The sequence below is a fragment of the Carcharodon carcharias genome, chromosome 12, assembly GCF_017639515.1.
Source record: "Carcharodon carcharias isolate sCarCar2 chromosome 12, sCarCar2.pri, whole genome shotgun sequence".
Classification (NCBI taxonomy): Eukaryota; Metazoa; Chordata; class Chondrichthyes; order Lamniformes; family Lamnidae; genus Carcharodon; species Carcharodon carcharias.
In genome coordinates, this window is record NC_054478.1 from 35,668,453 (window position 1) to 35,696,026 (window position 27,574).

Below are 27,574 nucleotides of genomic sequence, written 5' to 3' on the forward strand. Positions count from 1 at the left end.
ATTTATATGGCTAGTCCAGTTCAGTATATGGTCAATGGTAACCCGCAGGATGTTGATAGCGGGGGATTTGGAGATAGTCATGCCAGAGTGTCAAGGGGCAATGATTAAATTCTCTCTTGTTGGAGATGGTCATTGGCACTTGTGTACTGCGAATGTTACTTGCCACTTGTCAGTCCATGCCTGAATGTTATCCAGGTCTTGCAGCATTTGGACCTGGACTGCTTCTGTATTTGAAGAGAGGCGAATGGTTCTGAACATTGTGCAATCATTAGCGAATATCCCCACTTCTGAAGTTATAATGTTAGGAAGGTCATTGATGAAGCAGCTGAATATGGTTGAGCCTAATACCTACTCTGAGGAACTCCTGCAGTGATGTCCTGGAACTGAGATGATTGACCTCCAACAGCCCCAATCTTTGTGCTAGGTATGACTCCAACCAGCAGAGTGTTTTCTCCCTGATTCCCATTGACTTCAGTTTTTCTAGGGCTCCTTAATGCCACTCTCAGTAAAATGCTGCCTTGATGTCAAAGGCAGTCGCTCTCACCCCACCTATGGAGTTCAGCTCTGTTGTGCATGTTTGAACCAAAGCTTATGGACTTGTATTTGAGGAAGCTGTTTCAAACAATCATAGAAACTTATGGCACAGAAGGAAGCCATTCAGTCCATCGTGCCTCTGCTGACTTTTCGAAAGAGCAGTGGTGTTTATTTTTGTTTGCTTTATTGTCCAGTGTTTGAGAGTTTATGTAGCGTGACATAGGCCAAAGACAAAATATCCTGCTTATTGGCCCAAATTGGCATGAATAGACCTTACTGGGAAAGCAATCTAAGCAACCCAGGCCTCTCCATTAATCAATAAAAGAACTATCGGCTTGAGAAGGAGGCTGATCCTTGAGATATATTCATGTCTCCTGAATGCACAAATTTAAGAAAAACCCTGATCACAGTCAGTTTTTATTCTAGTGGCCACTTTAAATACTTAGAAAAATGTTACATAACACAATGCATCGACCTCGGGCGGAATCGGCCCAGATTTGCACTAAGTGCAGTAGTGGGTGGGAAAAAGAACAATTACCCATCAGCTGCAGTGGCAGCTTTTCACTTCCTATCATCCCAATCCTGCCTCATTAATGACACATTCCCAGGAAACACATTGTTTTTGCTGGTGAGTGGCCTCCGATTCACCTGCCACGCCATCACCGCTTCCTCACGCCAGGTGTCATATTTAAAATGCAGCTGTGCGCACACCTGTCAGTGCTTCCAGCCCAGGACTGCTGCACAGAAGACAAGGCCCCGAAAGGTAAGATTGCAGCACCCCCAATTCAGTGACACATCACTGGACACATCACTTGGACACCATGGAGACCTCTGATGTCCCCTACCCCCGCTCAGGCCACAGCAGGAGCAGCAACATCACCAATCCGGCTTGAGAGGTTGGGGCAGTGGTGGTCAGCACCAACACCCTGCAAAAATGGGACAGCCAGCCAGTGTCACAACAGGATGAGTGATCTCCTCTGTTTTGCCAGATTAACTCACTCTTCTCATTACTCTCAACTCACACACTCACAAACCCATCACACATCTACTTTGATCTCACTCACTGCCATTTCAAGGGACATCACTATTGACTCTCACACGTACCCTCATTGTCCTCATCCTGTCCATGGCACCACTCACCACCCACACATGCCAGGCATACTTATCTGGCCTGGCAGGCAACCTGCTTGCACTCTCTCCATCTGTATTTGTGCAGGTCAAGCTGGCACACATCAAAAGGGAGGGGATGCAAACTGGTGGAGGGATACCTGGAATCAAGATCCTCACGGACTTTGAAAACAGTTGGTTGGCGAGGACCTGGACCGTTCCTTTGCTGACAGTGAAGTTGGTGGTGCTCAACCAAGTGAGGATCTAGGGGTGCCATACCCATCAGACAACCATGCTATGAGTGATGTGTCCTGTTTCACAGGCCACTGCCATGCACTAATTATCTCTCCTTGCTTTCACAGGCACATCTGGGAAACAGCTGAGGGAGTCCATGACCCAGATCCTTGACTCAAGCTCTGAAGACACCTCAGAAGAGGAATCTGCTGTAACCCTCATTGAAGTCCCATCACAGTGCTCACCCACACCCTCCACCAGTACAGAGAGACACACCTCAGTGGGACCTAGCTTTAGAGTAGTCTTGGGGGTCACAATCTGGTGAGCACAGAGTTCCATCCTTCTCTCTGTGCTCCCAGCACCTTTAAGGTGCGGCTGGCACCCGCCACCCATCTCATCAGCATCTGTGTACGGTGACAGTGTGGTCCTGAAGGGCTCAGCTTATGAAGGATGCCATAGGATCAGGACAAGTTAAAGTTTCTCCACTGCACAAGTCTCATCAGCCAAGTCCTCTGTGGGTGGCCCTTGTCCCCAAGAAGCCATTTCTGCAGCATCTATGGACCCTGGAAGATGTCAGGGATCTGAGACCAACTGAGAATGTAGGAGTCATGGACACTCCCTAGGAGCCGTGCACAGACCTGCAGGATGCATTTGTGGTGGTCGCACACTAGCTGAATATTCAGCAGGTGGAAGCCCTTGCATTTGACATAGTTGACTGCTTGTTGCCCTGGGATCTGAGTAGTACATGACTGGCACCCTTCACCTGCGGAAAACTTGAGATCTGGGCAAATCTAATCGCTCTTTCATCCTGACTTTCCGGATCCTGGGTGAAATGCACAAAGTTGTGCCCTTGCAAAGATGGCATCTGTGACCTCATGGATGTTTTTGTCTGTGGAAGCTTGCAATTTCCCACTGAGGTCACCTGTGGAGCCCTGAAAGAAGCGACTGGCATAAAAATTGAGCGCCGGGGTCACTTTCACGGCCAGAGGCAGTGGATGCCCTCCATGCCCCCAAACCCTGCAGCAGGTAGCGTATGTGACCAACCAGTTCCCTAGACAAGCACAGTCTTCGACGACACTGGTTCTTACTCATCTGCAGGAATGACAAGCCCCGGGTCTAGTAAGGCACTGACCAGCGAGGACTCGTTGTGGCTCTTCAGCAGCATGCGAGGGAGCCCTGGCCGCCCCTTCTTCCTGAGGGAGCTGCCCCTCCCTCTGCCCAGCCAGATGCCTCCATCGCTTTCTTCTCCTTTGTCTCTGCTCTCTGTAAGCTATGAGGCTTACAGCTAGGTCACCAGGCTCCATGCTGCTGATGTACTCCTCCTGCAGGATGGAAGAGAGTTGTGTGGGTTAGCATGGGTGTTCTAAGAAACTCTCTTGGTTAAGTCTGAAAGTCCATTAATGCATCCCAGAAAGTGTTGGCCACCACTAGGATGGTCAGAGTTTAGTGCATTGCATGGCTGCCCGAAACCTCACTCACCTCTGCTCACCTCTCCACCTGACCAATTGGCAGCAGTTTTACCCATTGCACCACATGCTGTGCTCTCAGCTCAGGCATTGTCCTAATCCACACTGCAAGGCTGCGCTGTTAGCTTGAACCCTGGGGAAGACAGGTCCAAACCTGAATGATGACATTGCAAGGGGCTGTGAACTCCTTGGCCAGTGACTACTCCATGGCCAGCTTCCGCAAGGAGATTGTACAGTCGTCCAATTGTTCTGCAGTCCACTAAAACACTTATTAGTTTGCAGTCTGTGCACAGGGCAGGGTGAAAAGCTCTGGAGCATTTGGTGGCACTTTTAAGACCTCTGTGTTGCTTGAGTGGGCTGATAAACTAGAGGCCTGACTCCAAGCATGTTAATGTAGACTGCGCCTGAACTGTCTCAGCTGCTCACTTTATACAAGGTGTCCCTAATGTGTGGCCGTTTTCATCCCCCACGTGCCTGTGCCCTACCGTCAATCTCAGTGCAACCCTTGCCCTGGCACCGCACTGTCAGCCAGCCAGGAAAATGTGACTTGCCTGTGCCCTCACCTGAATGCACGGTGCCTCAACCTTGAGGTCCCACAGGTGACCCTTGCGAGTGCTGCACAAGTTCCCCTCGAAGTGCAGCTCACCAGGTGCAAGCCTTATAAATGCTGTTGTGAAACACATTGGCATGCAATAACGCCGATGTGCTCGGATGATCCAGTGTGGGCGGGTGATTCTGTCGAACTGGGCTTATAATGATATGCAGATGTATTACAACCAAGTTCCCGATGTGCAGCAGTGGGAAATGCAGCCCACCACTGACGAGCAGAGTGGACGATTACAGACTGGTTTCACTGTTGTGTAACCGATTTTTGGCCTTCCCGCCGTATTGTCCATTCACACCGACCAATGACACCCAATGCCAGCTGACACGGAAAATTCCAACCCTAAAGTCAATCAATAGTTTGCACAAAAAAGATAAATCAGCATTTTCATCTTCGTTTCAAAAAGCTTAATAAATAATTTTCATCATGGCATTGGGCATTCAATTTCCAGAAAGCAACGCAATACTATTTAATTATTTAAAATTGAATATTTTATTATTTAATTATTTGAATTATTTAAAAATCAGAGGTACAACCTGGAGAAGTCTTTAAGAAGCTGGTCAGTGATGGTCTTAAACTGAGTTATTCACCAAACTAAATTAAGCGTCACATTTCTAATTACAGCAGAAGACTTGAGGCTGGGAGTTAATTAGCAGTAATCACTGGTCTATTTACTATATGCTCTTTTGATTATTGCCAAATTAGCTCTCGCTCTAACAAAGCCTTTCTAGCATGCACCTTTCAATAGGACTGCTCAACTTCACCTCAACACCTTTCCCATTGTCAATCACAGCTCTGCAATTCATTCCTCATGAAAGCTTGCCTGAAAAACTAAAAAAAAAACTCATTTCACCTACAATAATTAATTTATTGTAAATATAAAGACCTGCCAAGTTTCAGTTTAATTAACCGAAGCCTCAAAATCACAGTCCACTCAGTTCCTCAAACAATTTCCGGTGAGTTTGTGCCTTAACAATAGAACAATGGAAGATTTTTCAAATGGGTTTCCCCGTTTTGTACCCCTTAGTTTGTGATTACTGTTATTGAATTTGTCATTGTATAACAGATTACACTTCTTTCCTTTTTAAATCCCTTTTCCTTCCAATAAATTATAATCGGTGAAGTTTCATAGAATGATGGAATAATACAACAGAGAAGGAGGCCATTCGGTCCATGGAGTCTGTGCTGGGCTTTTCAAAGAGCCATCCAGTTAGTTCCACTCCCAACCACCATTACCCCTCCTTTCCCCATATCCCTGCATCCAATTCTCTTTTGAAACTACTATTGGATTTATATTCACTACTCTCAGGCAGTTTGTTTCAAATCCTAATTACTTGCTGTGTTAAAAAGGGTTTTTCCTCATGTCATCCCTGGTTCTTTTGCCAATCACCTAAAATCTGCATCCTCTGGTTATCAATGCTTCAGCCCCTGGGAACAGCTTTTCTTTAAGCTTTAATGTGGTTTATCCTTCCCTACAAGGTGCTATTATTGGGGCCAACAGGAACTGGGCAGACTATCACCATCTCCTGACCAACTTCTTAACAAGATATCTCCAATGTTACATCTCTCATTGTCTGGTGTTTTCAACATGTGCATCTAGTCAAACACAGGACATCAGGGAAGATAAAAGGGAAGTTCCTGGATAAACAGCTATTGGCACTGTAGTGCTGTACAAGTTCAGCAGCTTTTGGCAGTCCAATGAGCCATCCAGCCCAAGTGATTGCTTCCACCTAAAATCATACACCAGTAACTGCATGAGCTGAGCAGCTATGTTATAACCACATAATACGGCAGCCCTTTTTAAACAAGCTGTTACTTTTCAGTCTCATTTCATATTATGCTTTGGAATAGATAAGACATTTTCTGATGTGCTGCTGGTCAGTTCAAAGTTAAATTACACCATCAGTGGTATGATCAGTGCATTGTCCATTAGTTGCAGTGGTTTTGATTCATGGTTATGCTTGCTGTGATAGAATCTAAAATGGCAGGAAATTACGGAGTAAGTCATCAAGTGAGATTGGTGCGCCTATGATTTATGTTGTCCTTTTATGGTCGAAATTGTTCATCACACAGTCGTAGGAAAATCTGTGCCATAGATCTAAACAAATATGTCAAGGGTGACTAGCAGCCATTTTGAATGTTAAGTAGAATTGAAAATCCAAAATTATACAGTAAATGCTGTCTCAGTTCACCAAGTACCTCTCCAAGCGATTAACATCTTTCGACTATCTAATCTGTATGAATAAATAAATACATATAATCAGCTGGGGAGACTAAACACAGACTGTGATCACTTTGTTAAACACCCCTCATCAGTCCACAAGCACCTTTCGTTTCCAGTCCCTTGTCACTGGAACTCTCCACTCTGACCTCTCAGTCTGTGGCCTCTTGTTCCAATGAAGCTCAATGCAAGCTTGAAGAATAGCACCTCATTTTTTTTACTAGGCGCTTTACAATCTTTCAGCCTTAACACTGACTAACAACTTCAGATCTTAACCATCACTCGCACTGTTCCTCAAACTGCAAGTGCTGGTAATGGAGGCTGGATGCATCAGAACAATTGGAGGTGGAGTAGGTGAGCACTGATGCTTGGGGTGGGGATCCCCAATCAGCATATCAGTTTTGGGTGGTCTGCTCCTCTGACCACATTCCTAGACTGTCAAAGCCTTGTATTTACCAGATTTCCCACAATGCCCCCCTCCTCTGCTGCAACCATGTAACAATCTTGAAAAACGTATCCAAGGACTGTTTTCTTCTGCTGATAAATTGCCTGGTTCACTTTGGCACTCTGCTATTTGGATCATCCTCAGTGAAGATTTCCAGTTGAAAAGCTCTTGACAGTCATTTCATTGACAAAATCCAAGGGGTGTGGCTTTCCAGCTTGATTTTCTCTTCAGCTCTTTATTGGACAATTCCTTTCTGTGGGACTCAAGCAATTCCACCATGTCAGCCTCCTCAACTTCATCGAAGCTAACTTCCCAAGCCAAGGTTATGATTCCACGTTGATCTTCGGGGCCAGTACCAGAAAATCCTCTGTGGTCACTGACACATTCAGTTCACGCTTTCTGCCATAATGATGTAATTTCACCCCATGAATCAGTGATATTGTCAATACCCTTGAATATATGTTGTAGGCACACCAAACTTCCTTTACTATTGATACATTGTCACTATGTGTTTCTAATAACTGGGGGAAAAGTACAGCATAGGTAGAAGGCCTTAAATGCTGCTATTGCTCCCTAATCCATGCGCTGTAACAGCAAAGTCATGTTGGGTGGCAAGAAAATCGCCTTCATATTTTCAGACAAGTCATCCAGGTTGATAGGATGACCTGGGCAATGATCCAAGAGGAGCATTATCTTGAAGGCAACATTTTCTCTGGCGCAATATTCCCTCCAGGCAAGGATTGCAAACAGGAGAGAATCATTGTTGAAAGAGCACCCCGGTCATCCAGGCTTTCTTATTTGAATGCCAAATGATGCACAGATGTTCCACACCCTTGATGTCTTAAATTGGTACACCACCAAGAGCTTAAATTCAAGATCTCCTGCTGCGTTCCCACCAAGCAGAACAGTTATGCGATCTTTAACAGCTTTAAATCTTGGCACCATCTTCTCCTCTTTGGAGATGTATGTTCTCTGTGGCATGCGCTTCCACTAAAGCCCCATCTCATCAACACTAAAGATTTTGTTTTGGTGAGTGGCCACCTTCAATAGTTCTCTTCAAATGGGCAGGGAACTCATCAATCATTTCTGTACCAGCACTAACAGATAGGAACACCTCTTGAAACACCTGAACCATCCATGAACAGCACTGAAACTTTCTGACTGTGAACTCTCACCCTGCTGCAAGCCATCATACAGGTTTTTAGCTTTTGCTTGGATGCCCATTAAACTAAAAGGCACCTTGCACTGGTTTTGGCCTTGGACCCAGACTGTCAAGAGATTTTCCATATTCTCCACGATCTCATCTGACTTGCTGAGCTCACACTTAAAGGTATAACACTCTGCACGCTTTGGTATCATCAGCATTACAATGGTTGTTCTCACTGTTGTAAGGGATACCCCAGGCACACCACCAACATCAACTACTTGTTCTTCAGCCTCAAAAGTGTTTTAAAACCTCCAATTTCATTGCTAAAGTCATAGTTTTTCTTGTTTCCTTAGCAGCAGACTCACTACCATCACTTGCTTAAGAGAGTGATTCCAAGGGATTTAACCACACCTCAAACAAATCTTAAAAATGGCCTCTCTACCTCCACCCAAAGCAAAAGCCGAACCAGGATCGCACTCAGGTCTCCAAAGTTAAACAGCAGATTGCAGGGTCAGGACCTGCTGGCTTCCCTTCGTCTCCTGATGGGCCTTGTAGTTTTTGCCAAAAGGCAGCCCTGAGTCAAGGACAGTGGTACAGCGAATGCTACTCTCAATAGCTTTAAAATGGCTGCCCTACCTTATCTGCTGCAAAGTTGAACAAGGGCCACACTTGGAGCTCCAAAATTAGCCAGGAGACTGCGGAGTCAGGTGACTGCAGCAAATGCCCCGCACTGACTTTAAAGACGGCCCCTCTGCCTCACCCGATGTAAAGCTCCGCAGCAGACACATCCGGGGATCCAAAATTAAAATAGGATTTGCAGAGTCGGGAACTGCACCTGTACTGCACCAAAGTGAACAGTCCAAGCTTCAACTTCACCCTTGAAGAAAAATACATCACAAAACCGAACTGCAGAATTTTAAGGAAAGATTGCTCTTGCTCCGAGTACAATCGAGCACCCCTCCTCACACTCACTCCAAAATGGCTAACGTGGAAGTTGCGACACTAAGCGTGCATACCAGACTATTATATCGATGACATTAAAAAGAGGAATGACGCTTCGTGAGACAACATAAGATGGGGATATGCTGTACATTTCTCAATATTAATTACTTCTGCCCTGTAACTCCATCTGTTTTGTCACTTAATCACTCCTATCCACCACTCTGTGGCACATAAAACAGAAAATGCAGGAAATACTCAACAGGTATGGCCACACCTGTGGCGAGACACAGTTAATGGGTGGAAGTTTGTGTCCACCACCATGGTGATTTTGGTGAGGGGTGGCATTTAATCAGGCAGGAGGATGAAGGTTGTGGACCCTGCTGCCTTCCAGCCTCCACCACAATTAAGTCTGTGGTGGGAAGGCTCGTGTATGGCCTTCCCACTCCACCAAAGGAGACCCTCAAGTGGGAAATTAATACCCATTTAAGGGCCTCATCCCACTGCCACTAGTTCAGCGAGCAGGGGGCTCGTCATGCAGGTAGTACGACAAGTGTGTATTTGCTTGCAGACTCCTGAGGTCCACTGTTCAAAGGCATTCAATGCCTGATGGAGAGACTTGGTATCGAGAAGTGGGGAGACCCGCTGGGAGCCAGCCCCCTGCCCTTGCTGCCGAACCCCATCCCCCACAACTACATTCCTGTGACCCCTTTCTCTCCATCACTCACCTGTGCCTGGGTGCCTCCTCGATCTGAGACCTCGGGTGAGTGTCATACCAGCAGCAGACACCGCCTTCATGGTGGTGCTGCTGAGTACAGAAGAGCAGCTAGCTTCTGATTGGCCAGCAGCTCTCGGCGAGATGGACCTCCATCCCCCAGGGTCCTTGATCGAGTGGCACAAGATGCAGCGGGCCTTCCCGGAAAGAGGCAACATGGGTGTCTCGCTGGGTCTCCAGCTGGCAGCCAAGATGTCACCTCTACAGGGTTCCACCCAATGTTTCAAGTCGATGGCCTTTCATCAGTATGAGATGTTACACTTTCCCTTTTGTTCTTTTCCTGGTCCCTTTTCCTTACTTCTGGATCATCCAGTTCTGACAAAAGATCATCAACCTGAAATGTTGACTTTTTCTCTCTCCACCAGTGCTGCCTGGCCAGCTGTTTGTTTCCAACACTTTGTTTCTGCATACGGTCAGTTGTCATTTTCCTTTCACTTATTTAGTTTGTGTGGTAGAAAGTCAATAGGGAGAAAAAAAAAGCAACACAATGACCAGTGACTATAATCACATCAAAATCAACTCAAAATACTGAAATAAGGCAAGCCCAACATTAAGCAGTAGCTGGTGTAATCCACTGAGAATGCACATGTAAAATGCATACTCAGGGACGGAGAACTAGGAATACGATAAGTGGAACTGCAAAAAGTTGCATGGAATTATATGTAAAAGCATACCAAGTGTATTTTGATGTTAACTATATATTAGTGCTTTATATAATCATAAGCCACATCAAGCAGACTTGCAGATAAGTACTGTCCATACTAATGTTAACTCTCACATTTCATATTGTTAACAATTTCTAAGTCTCTGTACTTTCCATTTATCTACTGTAGATTTGACTGGTGCTGACTGATTTGGTCCATGACGTGATTCCTCAAATTGACCTTTGGTGTATGTAACAAGTGGGTAATTATTGTATCTCAAGTACCGAGAGCTTCACAATCACACACTGCTGTTGCAGCCAAGGGTGTTCCAAGTCACTCGTGACCAAAAAAAATAATCAAATACCACAAGTTAACCCAACAAGTTATGTTAAAGGAGGTGTAGTCCATAATCTACCAAGGCAAATGATTATGAGTTACTAATATCACTGAGTAGTTTGCACCATTGAATAAGTCAAATGGATTTTATTTCATTTGTATACGCTACTTATTAGTGTGACAGTATTTTATAAATATGGCTAACTATGTTCTAAATTAGAATGCTCATTTCAGCCCCACCCCGTGGCCATCTGAAGTTATCAGTATTAATTCTTTGTCCACGTAGTTCATTGCTCTTTAGACTTCCAGGTAGCAAAATATGAATTCCCCTTCTTATCCCTGTTTACTCCCCTCGGGTGTCAAGAGAGATGATAAATCATATTCATTTTATCATGCCTTTCAAACATACCACATCTCAAAGTGCTGTACATCCACAGGGCAAAATATCTGTGATTGGTCAGTTAACTGCAAAGTGCAAATAACAGTCAATCATATACTCAAGTGACTAAATTCCATTTCAATCAGGGCACGTTGAGATTCGACAGTCCCACAAAGCAAACCCTGCAGCTCGCAACACTATCAAAACAGCAAAATCAATTTTCAGTTCTACATAAAACTGGCTTCCTTGCCCAGTGTTAATTGGTATTCACCCTTTCAACACATATGGGACTGAATTTTTCCCGGTGGGCATGTTTCCTGCGGTGGGGAGAGGGGGAGCAGGGAGCACGTAACATGGGGTGGGTGCCCATCCCGCCGCCTTCCTGCCCACCTTGAGCTCACTCCCATAATATGAGGGGCAAGTGGGTGCCAAAACTGGCAGCCTGCCCACCATATTTAAGTCAACAATTAAGGTTAGAATTTTGCCCTCGTCAGGCGGGCACGGCGGACAGGCCCGGGAGTGGTCGCGAAGCCAACCACTGCCCACGTTGGGCCCTGACATGAGATTTCACGCTGGCTAGCCCACTAATGGCCAGCCAGCATGAAACATGCGTTGTTGGGGTGGGGGCGGGAGGACCTAGAGTGCAGAAGTGCACACAGTAATAGCTCCCTGAAGGCACAGAGCTGCCTCAGGGAGTTGAAGATTTTTAACAATAAAAATATTAAAAATAATGAAAATATGTCCCCTTATGTGACTCTGTCATGTGAACAGGGACATGTTAAATATGAGTGTTACAAGTTTTTAAATTTTGTTTTAGTCACTGGCCCTGCCCCTGGATGAGGTTTCGTCAAAAATGCCAAGGCCACTTGGCCTTTACGCCTGCCCACCAACCAAAGGGTTGGATGAGCAGCCAAAAATTTGAGTCAATTAATTGATTGAGAGCCTTAATAGGTTGCTTAATTGTCGACGGGCATGCTGCCAACTCCTGCACGTGCCTGCTGACTGAAATATCGTGCGTCATTTTACGATCATTCAGGTCGGGCACATGCCCGCCCGAGCGCAATATTCTGCCCTAAGGATCAATTAAGCTTGTTATCAAGCCTACTGACCCTGATAATATGCTGCCCACACCATAATATATTTGGCGTGGGCAGCAGGGTGGGAGCAGGAATCCAGATTTTTAAACCTGAAAGGGCGAGAAGGAGGGGGAGGTTGCACTTCAGTAGCTTCCTTTTGCTGATCATGGAGCAGCCCCCCACATAGACAGAGCATCCCTTCCTTCCTACCCGCTCCTTCCCCTCTCTGCCCTTGTCCCTAACCACCCCCAAGCCTCCTGGGCCAAGGCTCTGGACCTACCTGCTCCGGGGATCCTAGGCCTTGAGCTCCACTCCTCACCTGGGATGTTAGTTGGGTGCAATTGTGCTCCACTTAAACAACTACACCTCTCAATGTACAGCTGTAAACTTTACACATCCACAAGGGATGGTGAACATAATGGGATGGACTTTGATTTTTGGCTGACTGACAGGATGCCTGTTTCAGCAGCAAAGATGCACCCATGATTTTGAATTTGAGCTGTGGATGCCAATGGGCAACTCCATACAGTTTACAGCTGCCCTTTGGTCTCAGAAATGACAGCCAGTAGTTTTAAAGGCAAATGTAGGTAAGAGTAGGAAGGCGTTGTAGAGGCCAAGCGAGGTTGGGCTAGCAGCAGTCTGCAGTATTTTTGCAAAGCCAGGGAGGAGCAAGAAAACAATTTTTAAGAAAAGATATATTTTTTTCCTTTCCAGATTGGAAGATCAGTACACATGAACGGAGCATACCCATCAAACCAGTGCATCCCTTAAAATTGCTATTGGGATCCTAACTACATCATCAGCATCCTAATTTGCCTGAGAAAGAGGCTCTTCACTTCTTTTAGGCAACCTCGTCAGACAGACAGTAATAGGCCCCTTTAAAGATCACACTGGTCAATGGTCAGGGATAGTAAAGTGGTATGACAACTGGTGTTCCATTTTAAGGTATACAAGACCAATTCAGACCAGTATCCTTATTTCCCAACTTTTACTGTTTTTTCATTCTTAGACCCGTCCTGCCCTGTTAATGCTCATTTACCCAAAGTGGAAATCAGCTCCATTCCCATTCAATATGCACCTTTCAATGCACTAGATCGCAATGAATAAAAATTAAACAAGGGAAAACATCAAGACCAGACAGACTTCAGATAAGTCCTAATTTATCATCATCTTAAAATTACATAAATATATATATATTAACAAGCAATTTAACAATTAAGCACCATTCCTTCATACGTTGACAACAACCCTTTGAGTTAATGTTACTCTTACACAGATTTCAAAGGTGAAATCTCCCTTCAAACTAAGCACTGTACTTTTGAAAGTAACTGTCCCTAATAGTTGCTATCTCTGGGTGGTACTTCATTTGTTTTTATTGAGAGTGCTTTGACAATTCAATAAGATTAAATGCAAAATGGCCATTGACTTTTTGACCTGTCTAGGAGAGAATGCATTCACTCTTGCTGGCTTTAACATGGAGAAAAATAAACAGATTGGAAGCAACATTACTCATTGATAGAGTGTAAACGTTGGTTTCTTGAAATGTAATCTGGCATGGAGAAGCTTTCAGTTCATGAATTTATGTTGTTTTCTGGTGTAAATCATATCAACTTCTAGGAGCATAATGGACAATGGGCATGTTTTCTGAAACTATTCAGCCATGGATGTTGTCCTGTACAAAATAAAACTGAACAAACATTGGATCCAAACTGTTACTACACAGTGATCAGGTTATCACTGTGTCCTTACTATTAGTTTTGGCAAACAACCCGAAACACCAACTCCTCTGTTCCCTCCACAAGTGCTGTATTTTCTGTACCAATATTTACTCTTTTTTGATTCAAATTTTCACTATCTGGATTTGTTTGCTTTTAGTTTATGACAATATTGGAGTGAGATCAAAGAAAGCAGCTAGTTTCCAGCATGACTGTCTATCTATTAGATCTGGAATAATGGACTGAATTATACGAGACACCGTAGCCCTGCACCACCTCCCCAACTAAAAAGTTAAAGACTGATGGCTCCTGTGGCCATTTAGTGGCTATTTGGCCTGTGAGGAGTTGGAGCCAGGGTTTGAAAGGCCATTGGAGGGGGGGTACCTGGATGGTATTACATCTTGGGGGGCCCAGGGGCCATTTAAGGAGGGGCTCCTGCCCACCCAGAGAAACCTGCCAGGCTGGCCATTTGGCATGGACCTCTCCCCGCAGCGGTTTAATTCAGGGCATCAATTGGACCATGGGTGGGGTGACCCATCCAATGCCTCCTCCGTCGTTCATAAAGCTGCGGTGGGGCCAGATGGCGGGCATGCTGTCTATGGCACAGCACGCTAGTTTACGGGCCCATCTGCCTATTTCCCCACCATGGGTGGCCTGTATAATTCAGCCTAATGCAATATGATCAAAAGGAAAGGCAGCTGTAGAAGTATCACTACTGATCAGCATGCACCCGTTAGGTCCCTCCTCTATCATGATCCACATCAGCTTAGTTCAATTGGTAACTCTCAGATGAGACAGTCTCATTCCGCATCGGGAGCACATGATATAGATTAACACTTCAGTGCAGTACTGTGAAAGATTAGAGGTTCCGCCTTTTAGATTAAATCTTAAACTAAGACCCCCCATCTGTCTGTTCAGGTCATGCAAAAAATCCCATGACGCTATCTCAAAATAAGAGCAAGAGTTTCTCTTGGTGTGTCAGCTAACATTCCACCTTTAACCTACACTACCAAAAACAGATCAACTGGCCATTCACTTCATTTACACTTTCAGGTTCCTTGCTGTCTATCAACTGGCTGCCACATTTGACTATGTAACAACAATCAAGGCAGTTCAAAATCATTCCATAAGATATAAAGTACCGTGGCATATCCCAAGAATATAATACAGTGCAGTATAAATGCAAGCTCTTTCTTTTGCATAGCTTTTCAGTCTAGTACTATCACTGATATGTTAACATGCATTGAATTTCTTCAGCACTATCATCAATAGGTACATACCCATAGACATCCCTCTCCCCCGTCACTGATAGCCAAGTACAACAATAGCAACAAATTACATTTATATAGCACCTTTAATATAGTAGTACATCCCAAAGTGCTTCACAGGAGTGTTACTAGACAAAATCTGAGACCAGACCACATAAGGATATTTTAGAACAAATGACAAAAAGCTTGGTCAAAGGTTTTAAGTAGCATCTTAAAGAGAAGAGAGAGGCAGGAAAGTTTAGGGAGGGAATTTCACAGCTTAGGGCTCAAGCAGCTGAAGGTATGGTGGAGTGATTAAATCTGGGGATACAGAAGAGGCCAGAATTGGAGGAGGACGACAAATATCTTAAAGGGTTTCAAGGTTTAGGAGATTACAGGGATGGGGAGGATGGAGGCCATGGACGGCTTGTAAACAAGGATGTGAATTTTTAAATTGAGACATTGCCAGATGAGAACCACAGTAGATTCACGAGCACAGAGGTAATGGTGAACAGGACTAGGTGCGATTTAGGATACGGGCAGCAGAGCTTTGAATGAACTCACATTCAAGCATGGTGGAAGGTGGGAAACTAGCCAGGAGAAAACATCTGAATAGCCATGTCTAGAGATAACAGAGACAGGTGACAAGGGTTTTAGCAGCTGATGAGTACCCATGGACTTTCTCCGAATAGTACCACAAAAGGTACATACCCATTCAGTTCTTCTTGTATTCTCTAACTGTGACTGGTTTATCTTTGTTACAACATTCATTTATTGTGCTCATCCATTGAGTGTTTCTGTAGAACAAACAAATTGAGGGGTAGCCTTCAATTCAGTTGCTGCATACATTGGAGATCTCATTATCAGTCTTAATGGATGCTGGTCACAGACAAGGACAGTGCTGACTTTACCTCTGCTAAGTCCTTATCATATATTAGCTAATATACGATGAGTGACAGGAATAAGCTACAAGTCCCAGTTGCAATTTTTGAGTTTCCCTACAAATCACAAGTCATCCTGATTTGAAAATGTTTCTTCATTGTCGCTGGGTTAAAATCCTGGAATTCTCTACCTAACATTACTGTGTGTGCACTAACATTACAGGGACTGCAGTGGTTCAGAAAGGCAGCTCAACATCCTTCTCAAGGGCAATTAGGGATGGACAATAAATGCTGGCCTTGCCAATAACATTCACATCCAATGAATGAATAAAAAAAGTCCCAATCTTCTTCTATTTGTTTACTAACATTTGAAGGAATGGGTTGGCACCTCAAAACTCTTAAGTACCACCAGCGCTGCCTTGGCAAGATACTGCAAATCCATTGGCAGGAAAGGCACACCAACATCAGTGTTCTCGCTCAGGCCAACATCCCCAGCATTGAAGCATTGACCACGCTAGGTCAGTTCCGCTGGACAGGCCACATCATCCGCATGCCTGACACGAGACTTCCGAAACAAGTGCTCTACTCGGAGCTTCGACACGACAAGCAAGCCCCAGGAAGGCAGAGGAAACGCTTAGAGGACACCTTCAAAGCCTCCTTGAAAGAGTGCAACATCCCCACCGACATCTCGGAATCCCTGGCTCACGACCGCTCAAAGTGGAAGGAAAGCATCTGGGAAGGAGTTGAACACCTCGCGTCTCATTAGCGGAAGCCAAGCATCGACAGTGTAATGAGCACTGGCAACCCCGGGCACCCCACCCACTACTACTATCTGCAGGTCATGCATTAGATTCTTCAGTCACCAGAGAACTAATTTTTGGTGTGGAAGCAAATCATCCTCAAACCTGAAGGGCTGCCTAAGAAGAAGAATGAGTTGCAAAATAAATCAAACTGCAGCATCACATCACTTGCATGTAACATAATTGTGAAGAAATTGTGGCACAGAAGGAAAGTTTGCATGTTAAGGCTCTTCAGCTCATTTGGTCACATCCTTCAAGAACACTGAGGCTATCATCCCTTTACAGATCCTAATGTTTTCTGAAATAAGTCTGGAATTCAGCCCTTTGCCAAGCTTTCCCAGCTGTTGATCACAATCACCTTCTGTGAAAAGATATGCTACCAAAAGTCTGCCCCAAACCTGCCCTTCACATCCTCTGAATCAGTGTTTGCTTACTCTCCTTCATTAGTGTCTATCTGAAGGTATTGTGTTGGGTTTATGTTCTCATTGCAAGTGGCAAGTCATTCCTCACAGATCATCTCTCCGACATTGGGGAGGAACCACATTGGTCTTTCTCCCCTCCCACCGCCTACCCCACCATCCCAAATTGAATACCTTGACCCTTTGAATATTTTTAAATTTCTGTTTTCTTACTGATTTCTTGATGCTGCCAAATATTAAAACTGCATTGAAAATACAATCTATATTTCAATTAATAGTAAACATCCTCATTGTTTTCACAGCTATTTTATTATCACAAAGCAGAATATCAAAGCTTGCACTGGTTTGGTCCAGTTACACGGCATAATTCATCAGGGTCTTATGGCAATATTGAATGGCCTCTGAGATTCATATCTTCCAAGTGACAGCAGGCCTATTAAACAGCAGGTTTTTAAAGTGATGGGATGCATGGAAACATTTCTTCAAAGCGGATGATACCTTTGTCTTTTATTCGAGGTGCAGCAGTCATTCAATATTGAAAACAGTCATCTCAGAGAAAATTGGCAACAAACATTATTGCTACGATAGAGTTACCGTATCTGTATGCATTGGACATATGATCAGCGACGTAATAAATGTGCTCGCAGTGAGAGTTTGAATAAAAACAGAGCTGAAAGGCGTGTTGTAAATCAACATGATATTTAGCAGTTTCCCCATAAGCCATTAAGGTAGAGTTTGAATGAAGATTTGAGGGTAGCATGTTGCTGCACATCTCAGGAAATGAGCCAAACTAAAATTGCCTTGCTGCAGTGACAACACCCTCTGACAAAAATTTTTCAGCTGCGCAATGCGATGTGTTCCTTGCTCTTTCACCCCTTTCTTCTTCCGTCTGAATGTTATTATTTAACCTTTAGCTTGCTGAAACTTCACCTCCATACACAGTAGAAACCTATGCAAATTACAGTACGTTTTTTGATCTTTTACCATTCCTGCACTTCACACTGCATCTCAGTCTCATTCCAGTTGCTGAATCCTAAAACCACCTTGCTTCACCAACACCTCCCCCCCCCCCACCCCCCACCCTCCCCACAAAACAAATAGGTGTGAGGTTTTGCCCTTGGGATAAGGCAGCTGGATTTAGCAATATAAAATGTAGGGAGTTGCCACTGCACAGGTGCCAATCTGCTCCAGTTTAAAATAAACAGGCATCAGTAAAAAGCACGTAAACCTATACCTACCAAACTTTTGAGTTTAACCAGTATATTGTACAAGTAGATGAAAAGAACTCACTCATGGAAATGACACTTGCACTTCTCAGTCTTCCTACCCAGGAGTTTGCATGTTACTCAGAGTAGAATTGTCCCAAATTTGCACTAAGTGCAGGAACGGGTGGGTAAAACGATGTTTTACCTGCTGGCCACCGTGGCAGCTTCTCACGCCATGTTGTCCCAAACCCACCGCATTGATTATGCATTCCTGGGAAACACGCCATTTGGATGGCGGGTGGACTCCGAGAGACGGAGAGAGTTAGGGAAAGGAAGGATTAAAAAAAAACATTTATTTATATTATGTCTTTCACCAACTTAGGATGTCCAAAAGCACTTCATAGCCAATTAAGAATTTCTGAAGTGCAGTCACTGCTATCATGTAGGAAATGCAGCAGCAAATTTTCACATAGTCAGCTCCCACAAATGTGATAGCAAGAACAAGGCTGAATATAGAAGGTGCAGCGGGCAAGTGAAAAAGCAAATAAGAGAAGCAGAGAGGAAGAAAGAAAGCAAACATAAAAGGGAATCCCAAAGTCATCTATAGGCACATAAATAATAAAAGGGTGGTGAAAGGAGTAAGACCGATTAGGGACCAAAAAGGAGATTTATGCATGGAGGCAGGGAATAACTGAAACATTAAGTTAATACTTTGCATCTGTCTTTACCAAAGAAGGTGCTACCCAGGACATGGTGAAAGGAGGTAATTAATACACTTAGGAAGATTTAAAATTGTTAAGAAACAGGTATTAGGAGAGGCTGTCTGTACTTCAAGTTGATAACGCACCAGGGCCAAATGAGATGCATCCAAGAATACTGAGGGAAGAAAGAGTGTAATTGTGGAGGCAGGAGCCATAATTTCCCAGTCATCCTTAGACTTGTCCCAGGAGGTCCCAGAGGACTGGAGAGTTGTAAATGTTACGCTCTTGTTCAAAAAAGGTGTAAAAAGTTAAGCCCAGCAACTACTTCAGGTCAGTTTAACTTCAGTGATGGAGAAACTTCTAAAAGTAATAATTTGGGACAAAATTCATAGTCACATGGACAAATGCAGGTTAAGTAAGGAAAGCCAGCACATATTTGTTTAGGGAAAATGTTTAATTAACTTGCTGGAGCTTTTTGAAGAGGTAACAGAAAGGGTCGATGTGGTGCACATGGACTTCCAAAAGGCATTTGATACAGTGCCATACAACAGACTGGTGAGCAAAATTTAAAAGGGACAGTAGAAGGGGCATAGAGTACAACAGCAAGGACCTTAGGTTGAAATTGTACAGGACGCTAGTTTGGCCTTGGCCAGAGTATTGCGTTCAGCTCTGGGTGCCACATTTTAGGAAAGATGTGACGGCACTGGAGAAAGTAAAGAATATATTCATGAGAATGGTTCCAGGAATGAGGAACTTCAGTTATGAAGACAGGTTGGAGAAGTTGGGACTGTTTTCCTTGCAGAAGAGAAGGCTGAGAGGAGATTTGATAGAGGTATTCAAAATCATGAGGGGTCAGGGCAGAGTAGATAAGGAGAAACTGTTCCCACTAGTGGAAGGTTTGAGATCAAGAGGGCACAGATTTGAAATAATTGGCAAAAGAAGCAGAAGCGACATAAGCAAAAAACCTTTTCAGGCAGTGAGTGATTAAGATCTGGAATGCACTACCTGAGGAGTGTTGAGGAGGCAGGTTCAAGCGAAGCAGTCAAAAGGGAATTAGATTGCTATCTGAAAATGAAGAGCGTACAAAGAAGGTAGAAGACAGACACTAGGTGAATTGTTCATCCGGAGAGCTGGTGCAGACAAAATGGGCTGAATGGCATCCTTCTGCCTGTAACAATTCCATGGGCAGAATTTTACGAGTCGGCAAGTGGGGGTGGGGCCCGCTCGCCAACGCTTAAAATGATGCGCGGTGACATCGGGGGGAAACTCCCGACATCACCACGCCCCATTTAAATTTTCAGGAAGGCGGGAGCACAGCAAAATCAGCTGCAGGCCCGCCAACCTGTCAATGGCCTCAATTGACAGGGTCAATTAAGTAATTAAAGGACCTGCCTGTCCAACCTTAAGGTTGGTGGGCAGGTCAGGAGCCTGGTTGGGAACTAGAAAAAACATAAAACCTCATCCACGGGCGGAATGAGGTTTCATGTAGGCTTTAAAAAATTTTAATAAAGGTTTTGTAAAAATTATGGACATGTCCCAACTCATGTTACATGAGGGGACATGTAAGGGAAATTTTATTTTTCTATGTTTCTTTTTTTACATTTACAGCTGATCTCCCTGAGGCTGCACCTAGCCTCAGGGAGATGAGTGCGCTCTTTCATGTGCATGTGCAAAAGAGCGCACTATCTATTTTGAGAATCGCACCCCCCCCACCCACATAGGGAGTGCACATTGCTTCCCGCCGGATGTCACGCTGGATGGGCCTTAATTGGCCTGCCCATGTAAAATGGCGGCGCGCCTCCGATGGGAAGTGTGCCTCTACGCGCCTGCTCTTCAACTTCCCCCTTGACGGAGGGAAAATTCAGCCCTGTGATTCAGTGAACAGATAATTTGTTTTAATGATGTTGGTTAAGGGGTAAATATTGCCCCAGACATAAAGAAAAACTTCTCTGTTCTTCTTTGAAATAGTGCCATGGAGACCCTTAAGAGAACAGACTTAGTTTAAAAATCTCATTGAAAGATGGCACCTCTGACAGTGCAGCACTCCCCCAGTACTGGATTAGAGTCCCAGCCATGATTTTTGCACCCAAATCTCTAGAGTGAAGCTTCGACTCACAGCCTTCTGAGTCAGGAATAAGAAATGGATAAAACCTAACCACTGTACCTTTGAATAGTGAGGCAGCCAAGGAGGGTCACAACAGCATGCAGCAAATCTCACTTGCTTCTCCTATCTTGTGCTGCTGCATGCTACCCCATCACATACACTTTTTATTAGAGCAACATTGCATCCAACTTAAGCTGATACAAAACTTCTGACTTTAAAAAAAACATCAACTTAAAACTGAGCAATGTTTCCAGAAGTGGAGGAACTTCAGTTATGAAGATAGTCCCAACTTCTCCAATCTGTCTTCCTTGGAGAAGAGAAGGCTGAGAGGAGATTTGATAGAGGTATTCAAAATCATGAGTGGTCTGGACAGAGTAGATAGGGTTAGATGTGTTGAAGGTAGATAGGTAGATGTGTTAAACAGTCAACTATCATTTGAATCATTAATCAGTTAAAATTGTGGCAGTCCAAGGGCAGTTTAAGACAGTACCACAGAATACGATTAACAAATAGTACAAAATACCAGGAATCAAAACCTCTTACTCACAGACACTTCCAGTCTGGAAAATAATAGGCCATTAATCTTAGGCATGTGAATGAGAAATTAAACATTTGCTGGCTAATTAAAAAACAATTTTACCACCTCCAGTGTCTTCTGATCAAAATTACTGGGATTATTGTACAGTACATTAGGAAGGCATAATTACAATTCATCACACTTAAAAACTAGTATTGCTTGCACTGCTGTGACATCTCCACAATATTCAAACATGACAATCTGCATATTTGCCAAACCAAACTCAAAGCAATGATGTATCTTGAGTAAATTACTACTAACCTCTGGATTTTATTTCATAGGAGATGGTTGTCTGCTCTTCACAGCCAGGAGGTGAAAATAAATCTTCTCCCATGAGAAGTGGTGTAAAAGCCTCTGGAGCCACTTAGGAGATGCCGGCAGTTCCTGCATCGACAGAACAGCAAAATGAAAAGAGGCCAGTTAGAAGCAGCGCAGTCATTCTGATGGACCGTAGATACTGTTTCAGCTCCAGAGCGGGACGGCGAGACAGAATTTTATCTCCTCTGGCTCACGAAGAGATAGCTGACGGCAAGAAACGCGACAGGAATTCATCATAGTCCAGATGGATTTCAGCCCTTGTGAGTACGTGGCGAGCTGCTGCTCTGCAATATGCTGCATTTCCCCAGCATAAGCTGCAGAAAAATCACTCAGAAAACTCCACTCAGAGCAACAGATGGAGGAAGTTAACTTAAAAATGAAACTGACAGGGTACGAAAACAAATAATGATGAAACTTAAATCTTTTCATCCCTTCTTTACTCCCAAGCCAACAGTGACAGATACAATGCAAGGAAAGAGCATGCATTTTGAAAGAATGCAACAATGAACAAGGGGAAGCAGAATTAATGGACAGGTTGGTAAATCTATCTCTTTGAGATAAAGGGATGAGAGTTGACATGGCAGCTATGTTACTAACTGGCTTTGCCGAGTTCCACACAGCAGAGAGCAAGTCTGCATAGATCACGATCTTTCGCAAGAGGGTTTTCATTTAGAAGACTTTGATTAACCATTTCAATGCTCGAGCCTTTCTGCGTCTGTCTCGTCTTCCTTAAAATGTTCAATAACACACACTGCACACTGGCCTCAGTTGGCTAGACAAATACAGCTGTATTACTTCAACCAAATTGTTGAAAAGTCTTTATTGTTCCCAATTATTTGTATTAATTTCCAGAAGTTTGTTGTTGCTAACAATAACTGAATCACCGAAAAATCTGTTATTGACTGATAGAACACTCAAAGCAAACAGAAGATCATTTTTTTTATTAATTGTTTTTTTTTGTAGAAAATGACCAAAAACAAAAGCTCCAATTTCATTGATATGAAAACAAAATTATGGTTTCATGAATTATGTCTCCATAGACATAATTTTCAGAATTGTGTTTCTTTACATATGTGGATACTTCATAAACATTTTATTAAACAGCTAAAGAAAATGGTTGCTGGGCTTCTTTAACAGGCACCTTTCAGAGTCATTGATAGGTTTGTACCCCATCTCTTGATGATTCCACACATTAATGGCTCAAGTGTATCAAAACATCAATCTTTTAATCTTCATGGCCTTTCACTATTTTTTATTAGTAGGTTTACCACCATTACCAATTGTACCAGCACGAGAAATGAACCACATTCAGGGATGAATGTGGACATCCAATTCCAAACTTTAGACCGAAGGCATTTGGAATTCAGATGGTACTTACTAACTCTGTGCTGTTGAAGTTAATAATAGTGTTTCCTAAACAGATCAATATCCATTCCAAGTGCAGGTCAAGTGTCCTGGGAGAGAGGGTATTCATAATCAAATTTGGCAACATTTTTACACAAATCAGCCTTCATGTTATCCATAACATTAAAAACAGACTGTGATCATGTTAGTACATATTGGTTAATTCATGAACAGCAAATCGAACAGGTTTAAGTGGAGTAAAACAATAGGTACAATACTTGACCGGATAGATAATATCCCCATAATAGTACTGTTTCTCATTGGTGCTTGTACAATATTCCCCTGCACCTCATTACACAGATTGGGTATGTACAAAACTGCAGCAGCCCCATACCATTGAGGTTTAATATGACAGGGACTATCTCGTGATGAATGTCATGATACGTCACCATATGGTGGGGACCGTGATCAAGCCATTCACTGGTCTTCTAGTTAAGGTGAGCAATGATTGATCCTTGGGATTTGTTTCCCTGGGAAGTGGTTGTTTAGGTCAGGTTCAGAGGTTCAATCCGACTGGGCTAACAAACACGCTGCACCCATCCGCAAAAATCTTCTCATACAAATAGATCCCTGGTCCACAACCCAAATATTCCTCCAACAAAACACATGACCATCTCCCCTCAAAGAGTTAACCATTCCTATTGTGTTGTCGTTTTGGAAGTTCGGTTACTTCTCTCCTTCTGCAACTGAGCTTCATTTGTTCCATACTTGATACACAGTGCCCTCTCGGATATTGTTATGGTCAATGCATGCAATGACCCATTGAACCATGGGTCATAGGCCCACGTGGTGTCATTAATCTCTCTACCAGAGACCTGCTTGGTATCCAATCCCCATCCCCCATTTCATGGCCAACAGCAATTTCCTCCAGGTTTCCTTTTTTCTCACCCTTATGAGAAATATCACTTGGTCCAATAATGAAGGCTCCATCACATTCTCCATCCCAGGTCCAACCTACCCCTTTCTTTAATAGAAGTAAAGTAGAAGCTGCTGGATCAGCTAGAAAATTCCCTACAGTACCCAGCCAAACTCAAAAATACGCATAAAGAGGGTAGAGAGTTAGGACCTGGCAATTCCTCTACTCATTTTCCATTAATGGTAGTAAGTCATCCATATATTGGATGAGCTGATTAGCTAGCTAATCTCCTTTAGGCACTTGGCCATAGGTTGATTACAAATGGAGGGGCTGTTATGGAAGGCCTGGGCCAATGACATCCAAGTATACTGCTGTTCCTTAAAGGTAAATGCAAACATATATTGCCCCCCCAACCCCCTCCAAACTGGTATGGACCAGAACCCATTAGAAATGTCCAGCAGTGTGAAAAGCCGATTGCCACTAGATGTAGCCGCAATCAAGTCTGCCACTGCTGCAACAGTAGTTGCACAGGTGGGAATATTTCTATTCGATATGCAATAGTTAATGTTCATTCTCCATGACCCGTCCAGCTTCCTCACTGGCCAGATAGGAGAGTCATGAGTTATGGCTCACCCACACCCCACCCCCCACCCCCACCTGACCTTGACCCATTCTACCAGGGATGTCACCGCCCTCTCTAGATCTAACTCTGCTTCCTGTGGGTACGTATACTGCTTCTGTGGTCTTACCATGAGCTCGCATGGGCAACTTTCCATTCCAATCCCACAGTGATAATGCCATCCAAGCATTCCTCACACCATCAATACAGATGTGTTAAATATCAGTGTATTGCACAAATGCAATGTAAAACAACTGAACCCAATGTATACAGAGAGAATGCATGTTCATATAGCACCTTTCCCTGGGAAACATCCTAATTGCCAAGATGGAATGAATTACATTGTGTAGTTACCATAAGCACAGTACTTGCAAATACAGGCACATGGATTTGCGAGTTAATTTCTAAAAGAAGGATGCTACTGTATCTGCTGCATAATAACTTTGCTCCAAAAGGAATAGTGGCAATTCTTGACCAGTACATTCTGCTCCAATTGTTCCCGAAACTCAGTTAACCTGGAAACATTCTTAATGCACAATAGTAACTCTTTAATATCTACAAATGGCAGACAGTGCCTTTGGGTTTGCAAAGTTCAGAAAAGAACTTTGCTAGTGAAGAGATTAGCTGAGATGTAAAAACAAAGAACAAAGAACAAAGAACAGTACAGCAGAGGAACAGGCCCTTCGGCCCTCCAAGCCTGCGCCGATCATATTGCCAGTCGACTAAAACATTTTGCACTTCCAGGGTCTGTATCCCTCTATTCCCATCCTATTCATGTACTTGTCAATGCTGTTAGATTTCTTCTAGATGAAAATAAATCCAAATGGAAAAAGGCAAAGTATTATTGATTTGAGCACATATAGCACTAAATAATTAATAATTATATAGTACTGCACATCTGACATGTTTTAAAAGTGAAAGCTGTTTTTCTTACCACAACCAAACTAATGAACAGTTGTTTGTTTTCTGGCAGGTTTCCCTTAGAAGCTGGATATTCCCAATCCAGATCTAAGCCATCAAACTCATACTTTGTCAGAAAGTTAATCACAGAGTTGATGAATGTTGCTCTACTTGTCAGAGTAGACACCATGCTGTTATAATCTTTTGGTTAATGACACAGGATAAGTGTCATTTTATAACTTAAGAATGATACATGCAAACCAAATGTGCAGGCACTGCATTAGTTAATCCCACATCAGTTCTGCTAACAGCTTTCACTGAAATGCAGTAATTTCAAATGAAGAAACAATTTCTATCTAAGATCTCCTTGCAACAGCTGACTGAGGAAATATGAAATCGATTGGCAAATATTGGTCCAATGATTAAAGCAGCTGAAATTAAATATGAAATCACAAGCCTGATAAGCTACATAAAACAGATCTCAGCCAGCACCATATGGCACTTAGCTTTATGGGCAGGATTTCCCGGTTGGTGAGTAGGGGGGCAGCACCCACTTACCGACACGTAAAATGACATCGGGCGGAACTCCGTCACCCTGCGTTATTTCAATTTTCTGGTCGGTGGGGGCTCAGCCGAATCAGCTGTGCACCCGCCGACCTGTCAATGGCCAATTGAGGCCATTTAAAAACTAATTGCAGTAGTTGAAAGGACCTGCCCATCCAATCTTAAGGTTGGTGGGCAGGCCAGGAGCCCTGGTGGGCTTCAGAGAAAGCATGAAACCTCAACCACGGGTGGGATGAGGTTTCATGCAGATTTAATAAAAGTTTAACTAAACGTGATGGGCATGTCCCAACTCATGTGACTGTCACACGAGGGAACGTGTTAGGGAAATTTTATTTTTCTATTTTTACGTTTTTGAATTTGGCACCGATCGACCCTGAGGCAACACTTAGCCTCAGGGGGATGAGCGTGCTCTTTCGTGCGCGTGCGTGAAAGAGCGCACTCTTGACTTAGGGAAACCCCCTCCCCAACCGCACAGGGAGCGCATAGTGCTTCCTGGCGGATGTCACACAGGGTGGGCCTTAATTGGTCTGCCCATGTAAAACGGTAGCACACCCCCAAGTTGGGGGCGCCAATCGGAGGCGTGCTCGCAAGTGCCCACTCCTGAACTTCCCCCCTGACAGGGGGGGAAATTTCTGCCCCATGTTTCATTATTGCTCACTATACAATCACTTGTATTAAACATAAATGGTCATTTCACAATTAAAAAAAAAGAGAATTGAACCATTTTTAGGAGAACACTTAAAAATGACATTCTACAATATATGAAAATTCCCTCACCCTATGAACCCTTACAATACCAACCAGTTGTTTGGAAAATAAAATACTAACTAGAGAAGCACCAAACTGCATTAAGGTATCAAAGCCTCTCTTTACAAGTATCTTTGCTCACTCTTTCTCAACAACAAATAAAGCTTTTCTTTTATTTTCAACATCTCTTCCGTATTTTTCATACACATTAGATGTGAGCAATTGATGTCAAATGCATTGACTGAGCTCAGTCTATGCATTGGTGTTTGGTGGCAAAAAAAAAAAAATCGATGTCCAGATCTTCCAGTCAGCAGTGATGCCACGCTGGTCGCCACAGTGTTGGGGGTGGGGGTGGTGGTGAGCAGTGTGGCGATTTTGAGCAGTGTCAGGGCTGTAGTTTGGGGGGGGGGGGGGGGCGGGGTTGGTGGTGAGGGAGCGGTGGTGGTGGTGGTGGGTAGTGTTGGCGGTGTGGGCAGGGTGGGTTGAGCAGTGTTAGGAGGAGTGAGGGGCGTGAGCAGCAGGTCTGAGTTGTTTGGGGATGCAGCAGGGGTGAGCAGTTGAGAGGAGTAAGGAAGCTGAGTATTGTCAGGATGCAGGGTGGGGATGAGCA

The 27,574-nt window shown here is 43.8% G+C and overlaps 1 protein-coding gene across 6 annotated transcripts in view; it reads right to left on the reverse strand.

The window, feature by feature from the left end:
* The window catches only part of lypd6 (LY6/PLAUR domain containing 6), a 255,130-nt gene that overhangs the window by 80,335 nt on the left and 147,221 nt on the right, over window positions 1–27,574 (reverse strand). For 4 of the 6 annotated variants that reach the window (XM_041201262.1, XM_041201265.1, XM_041201261.1 and 1 more), the window contains exon 2: window positions 21,818–21,940. The exons of 1 other annotated variant lie outside the window; for it this stretch is intronic. The gene's annotated coding sequence lies outside the window, so the exon portion shown is untranslated. Of the gene's footprint in view, window positions 1–21,817; window positions 21,941–22,471; window positions 22,492–27,574 lie in introns of those variants that run through there. One more of the 6 variants, XM_041201263.1, reaches the window with a different exon arrangement.